Here is a 6977-nt window from a genome sequence, read left to right on the forward strand (position 1 = left end):
GACTTCAGAAGAGGTAAGTTAAGTGCTTTGGGCACATGTACTCAAAAGTAAAGTCAGGAGTACATCTTCTGCTGAGACCTCATTTGAAGCAACAATCATTTTCATGAGGGTCTGGTCTGAAATTAAAAATATTCAGATGCAGTAAGACAGAATTGTACCCATGGCCACAGTTTCTTCTCCATTGATACATTTATCTATTCCAGCCCAACTTTCTGCTGAAATGAAATCAAGGCTGATCAGACTTTAGGGCACTACTTTTCATGGGTTTTTGTTCTAGTACAGTCAAAAAACCCTTCAGTTACTGAGGAAGCAGATACAAATGCACTGAATTGTAACAATTAAATTTATCTTCTCTAAACGTAGAGTGTTTGTTCAAGCTGGTTAACAACTTTATGCATTTTCTTAATTTTAGGAGACATTCAGAGATCAAAACAGATGAATATCGAATAGTATACCACACCAGTACTTGCCAGAATGTCAAACAAATACAGATACCCATTGGCATACTAACACATTCCCTAGTAGCTTGTCTATATCTCCATATTAGAATGTCTAACTCTCCATTTTACTACTAATTATATTTACGTTTGCAGAAAGGGAACAAGAAGGTAGAGAATTACATTGTATCTCTTGTATCTAGCTCTATATTCCTTAAGGGAGATGAAAAGCCAACAGGCCCCAGGATTCAAAAATGTCCTCACTTTTTTGATGATCAAATGTTTTATCTAATGTTAAAAAATCCCGTATGGCTTTCTGAATCTCTGATCTCTGTAATAATTTGAAATGTCAGAGATTAGAAGAATGCAGGCAAGCCAACTCACCTGGTTGCAAACAATTTGCTGTTAAATATCTTGGATCCTTGAAAAGACTGGAGATAGTTTAGCCAGAATGAATGAATAATTAGCAACTAATGACTCACTGAATACATTTCTTCACTATATTAATTGCTTACAAATTCTCAGGAGATACATCAGGAAATGACCACACTTAATTGCAAAAGGTAACTCATCAGGGTGGGCAGAGGTTGGTTCTGACTACATTTTTTGGCCAAGAACTAATACAGTCATGGAAGATAGAGGTAAATACTTCATGTTTATACTGTGGTACTTAATAATCTAAGTTTTGTGGAAACTAGTTCCCCTCTTTCACAAAGCAAACTGTGTAACTGATCAAGTAAATAAACAAAAAAAAATTCTATCATGTAATCATAATATGGCATTAATAAAGACACAAGTATTTAGCCTTTGAGTTCAACACAAAGGCTGCACATTGTTTCAATTCTCAAATTTTGCTTAAGTAGAAGTTAGATGGTGTCCAGGCTTTTTACACCAAGTCCAGCATCACTGCTTATGACTGTTTTCATTAGTAATCCTGAGTGCTGAAAACACAGTCATGGAGATGACTTGTGGCCCTAGTATAAGGAAATACAGGGATTACAGGTCACACAAGAGAGCAGCAGTATTTGAGGGTGGTATAAATCAGAGCCAAGCTTCTCTACATGACAATGACTACAGTGCGAAATAGAGGAAATGAAGGCAGCTCAGGATATTTGGGAAGGAGGTAAAATATTTACCTGTGTTCTTTTGGCTGCTTAGGAAGGTTTCATTGCGGACCGGATCACCATTTCAACAGACTTTTGCTAATTCCATCAAAACGGTAGCAAATTTTGTTACCCTTCTGAACTTAGTCTGAGCTACTCACTTGTTGAGGTACTATTAAGATATTTGCAGTGTTTTTGGAGAATGAGGCCACGTGATAAGAAGAATTCTTTTTGTCTTACCTTTAGGTGTTCCCGCCATGATCTTCAGTGTGATTAGCTTTATGAAGCAATTCCTCTCACATTGTGATGTGACTACAGTCTAACATTTCTGATTAACTTCCATCAGCACGACCAACAGCCTCCTGATTTCTATCAAAGAAAACATTCCTCAGCACAACACACCAAAATTATAGAAATCAGTGACTTACCCTTCATGAACATTTGCTTTATTTTATCAAGTGGTAAAACCCAAGTGCAATACAAAACCACAGTAATTTTTCAAGATCTATTCATTCCAAAGGGACTTTGGCAGAACTAATTCAAGAATGTTATTGTAGTTAGTGTTGTGAAGGGCTGTAGCCTTAATTTACAGCAAAATTGGAAAATACGTCTGAAGGAGAGTTGCCCTTTTTTGAAGAATGAGACAAGAACTTCCAAAATTGTTAAGTGAAGCAATGCTTCAAAAGGAGCCCCCAAAAGGATGAGTCATTCCACTGTCCTTATACCTCATATTATTCAAGAAACAATGAAACATTTTATGCAAACAGATCCCAGAAACTACAAAAATTAAGATAATGGCTGTTTACTTACCCAAGAGATGTCTTTCTTTTTCTTTTCTCCATCTTATACACACTCAAATATCACATCTCTCTACAGAAGGAAGGTAAGACTTACGGAAAGAACAGACCACAGATCTAGACCTAAGAGAAGCCTACAAACAGCCAGGCTGGCTACCATGAATACCTGGCAGGCAACTGGAGGACCCAACAAGGCTTTCAGATATTGAGCCACTGTATCTCTATCAAAAATGACAGCAAGGCCAAGTGTCAATTTTGAAAGAAAAATCATCTGTGTTTTCAAATAGCTTTTCAAATACCTTCCTTTTGTTATGTTACCTTGATTGTATACTCTTATCTGATCATATAAAGTCTGTGCTTTGGGGAAATTTGTAAGTCCATGCTGTTCTTGACATTAACAACAAAAAAGAAAAATAAAAAAAAAAAATCCAGAGCTACATGCTAGTTAAAACATGAAGAACATGCTGGGCAATCCTTCACTAGTTACATTTTCTAATATTTTTATTACGAGAAGAGTTGATGTTCTTACTACAAAAGCTGCACCAGAACAATCAGGTACAACTAACATCTGAAAATAGTGGACACTTCTTTGCTTGAAGAACTAGGCTTTTTTAGTTTTTATTTTCTCACAGCGGATAGGACCTTTGTCAATAGCCTTGTTGCCCGCAGGTCATTTCAAAGAGAACTATAGTAATAGATGAGATGCTGAAAATTTTTACATTCTAGCTTCCTTTCCTTGGATCAGTTTTTTAAAATGGATGCTAAGCATATGAAATGCAAGTTCCTCTTTAGAAGCACAGCATAAGCAGATAACTGAAGCAGATAACTGCTGCTCCATAAGCTACAAAAGAATCAAAAGATTCATTTTCCCTCTAGCAAGAATCTAAATTTCAGAATTCTCACTGTAAAAGCCCATTCTCTTGTCAGCAGTGCCCAGGGAACAATTCTTGTGCTTCCTAAGCCAGAATAGGAAACATAGTTCAGCAAGTAAAGTTGTAGTTAGATTTCACAGCAAAGAAGTTCAAACACATAGATAAATATAAATAATTCTTCCCTCAAGTGAAAAAATGCAACCCCTTTTAACATAGCATCCAAACAAGGGTAAGAATGTTTTCCAACAGCATGAGACCACCAGTTTTAGCTACTTCAAGCTTATTTTTTCCATATTACCTTAATGTCCATAATGGACACCAGCAGAAAGCCTTTGTAGGACTGGCAGCCCTCAAGGGAGAGTTAGTGCAAGCTATTTAAATGATTCATCTCAAAACCACGCAGCTGATCATCATAACTCCCTTAACAAGAAGTAATTAAAAAAAAATGCTAAAAGAATGCAAATAAAAAGGAAAACTTAAGACTTCATCTTTATCTGCATTAAACTACTAATAAGACTGAAGGTCTGGCTGCCAAAACTAAATTTCTAGGAATCCTCTCTTCTATTCTGAACCTGTTCCTATTTCTCCTTTTTCTGAACTTGTGCCAGCTTGAGTTGCTTTTAATATTTTATTTGCCAGATATTTAGAAGTGGAAGTTGAAGAGCTGTAAAGATGACCTTGCTCTTCTAACATCAAAAGTGAGGGTAACTTTCCTGCTGATTTCTTAGACTGAACAAGGCTCATGTAGAAAATGCAATACAGTGCTGAGAAATTCTTTATGATTCTCTTTAGCCTGTAGTTCCCAGTTTCTCCCCTCCTTCCTCACCCAAATTCATCTCCGAAAAATTTTAAGAACTGCATGAAGACCTTTCTTCCGTCCCACAGATTTGTCTGGTATGGGGGATCATGGAGCCAGGCCCTGGCCTCAGCACTTCAGTTCAGCTATGGAAGTGCATCCTAGCTGAGGCCCATGCTCACAGAACACCAACAGAAGGTCCTTCTTTCCATCACATCCTCAGCCCATGTTTTCTTCCTTGCTACATGCCCCAGTGAATGTCCTTGAACATTCTGGTTTCTGTTGAGGAAAATTAAATTCCAAATTTAATGTCCAAATTAAGATATTTCTAATTTTATTCTCCTCATCCCTATTCAACAGAAACCCCATCACACACCTTCTTTACAATGTTTTTTGTTCTCAGGACTATTACTGTAGAAACATAAAAAGGAACACTTTCTTTATATCTTGCTTACTACAAGGAAGAATAAACATCAATGTTCATTAAGGCTGAAACATCAAGCTCAGATCTTGTTGTATGAATATAAATTGAGGGTGTTAGTGAATGAATAATAAATCACCCTAAATCATGTTTTTCTACAACCGCGCCAGCTGACTGCATTTGAAAAATCTGTTCCATAGTCTTTTGCAGGTATGAAATCATAAACAGTTTCATTTCGGTTACTCCTAACAAAAATATGAGCGAAAAATTACAGTTCAGCTTTGGCATTATTTAGAATGTAAAGAAAAAGATTTTTTTTTTTATTATATCATGTTGCAAAAGCAGGATCACATGAACTTTCACAAACAATGCATAGACAGTCCAGTCATATTTTAAAGAAGACTTGCTATAATACAGTAACCTGAATAGCCATGGATGCTGTAACATAGGTGAGATGTAGCTTGTGATGTTCAGTGTTTTTCCTGTCATACACTGAAACAATGTCAGCATGATGGGGAATGAATAACAACAGAAAAGCAACAGTAATTTTGCACTGCCTGGGAAACGTGGCACTGGACTGCCTGAACTACAATTTTCATTCTTTTCACCACCTTCTTTTCTCTTTGCGTTATATACTGAGCTGAGCGACTATCAAAAAAAAAAAAAAAGGAAAAAATCCCAAACTCTGCATAATTCACAAATACGGATCACATTCATTGTCTATTTCTGATTTGTTTCACGTAAGCGTTACAAGTAGGTGTTCCTTCCTATTACTTAATGCTAAGGCTACTCATCAGAGACGTGGCAGACACAAGTTCAAACCTGTCCTTTATCAAAAGGATCTGATTTTACATCTTCCAGAAAATAACATCATCACCAGGCTGCAGTTTCAAAGGGGAAAATGAAGATGAATAGAGCTTTCTGCCTCTTTCTCACTGCTGTTCACCTTGTTCTGTTTACTCTCCTGGTGTGCAAAGTAGACTTCTTATGTCTCAGGCAAGCATCTCAATTATAAGGCTAGAAAGAAATTCTCTGAGTGCCCTGTAACCAGGTGAATATTATAAATTCGAGACAAACTAAGAAATTATTAGAAGAGACTGAATAGACACTTCCTTCTCCCTGCCTGCCTTAAAATAGTAACTACGTGCTTAGGGCATTTTCTCCTGTGCAGGATAAAGGTTCATGTCCTGTCATCAGCCTTAATTCTTCCTGTGTCACAAATGAACTTCTTTGTCCTTCCTACTCCCCACAGTTGGGTGAAATGACCCCAACATGGGACTGCAAGATACCCTTTTGCTTTTGTCCTAAGTGCTGTGGACTTGTGCTTGGAAAACGTGTCACTTTTGTTTACTTAAACCAATTTTTTTCTTTTCATTCTCTTTTTCAGCTCGAAAAAGCTTAAAAAAAATGCTTGCAGATAAATCCAAATTATGTTAGGTGCTGATCTGCAAGTTCAGTCAGTGACAGAACCTGAGCTGTTTCCCCATGTGAGCAGTCTGGTCCATGAGTGCACTCCTGTGAGTGCAGGCAGCAGTTTCATATCCGTCTGCCTCGACTGCAATGACTCCAACCCTTTCAGTGTGCAGGTTGTGCTCCACCACCAGCAGTTACCTAAGGTAACCCTTGCATACAACAAAGCATGGGTTCTTTTGCAACCAGTCCACTTCAAAGCCAATCTAGCTATGCTTCAGCAAGCCTTCAAGATAGATACATGCACTTAAAATGGACAATTGTGTTTAAGCTAATTCTACTTAAGGTCATAATTTCATAATTAAAACATATGCCAATGAGCCAAATTAACATAAAGATGATGATTGAAATTGTTTAGGTCCACTTGCATTACGATGCTTGGACAACTGTAACCAGATTGACTTAGGAATTACTTTTTTTATTTTGCATCAACTTTTCCTGAAGAGGGTAAGGATTTCATTGTTGTGGAATATGACAAGTTTATAGCTGCCAAATGTGCAGTAGAAATTGAGACTATACAAGACAAGTAAGTAAATTTCCAAATGAAATACATGCTACCAACATACTTACAGATTACCTGCAGGATTCCTATAGGACCCTATCTTACCACTACGGCACATGAATGAGGATATTATTCCATTTTGGAATGTGTACAGATTTATTTAATATGTTGTGTTCTCCATTCTTTTGGGCATAAAAAAAATCTCACTAGTGAAGTATACCTGCCAAAGGGAAAAGTGAAGCCACAGAAAGCAGAACTGTTTATCATATGCTTCGTCCTGCATTGAAATCTCATTTTTTAAGAGACACTAGCAAAGATTTTCTATACAATGTGGTTGTTATATATTTTTGAACATTCCTAAATAATGCCATACAGTATCACAAAATAATTGAGTTCATGTCTGAAGTGAAGTTACTATAAGTGTTCCATAATAATAAGACTTCACTAGTCATAATCACTCATCAAAGAAACACAATAAACCAGCAAATCTTATAAAAAAAAATCCATGATGAATTTCATGGTAAGGGCTTAGGAAGGACGAGAAAAAATTCTGAGAGTCAACAGGGATTCCTGGATCCA

The sequence above is a fragment of the Tauraco erythrolophus genome, chromosome 7 (assembly GCF_009769465.1).
Source record: "Tauraco erythrolophus isolate bTauEry1 chromosome 7, bTauEry1.pri, whole genome shotgun sequence".
Lineage (NCBI taxonomy): Eukaryota > Metazoa > Chordata > Aves > Musophagiformes > Musophagidae > Tauraco > Tauraco erythrolophus.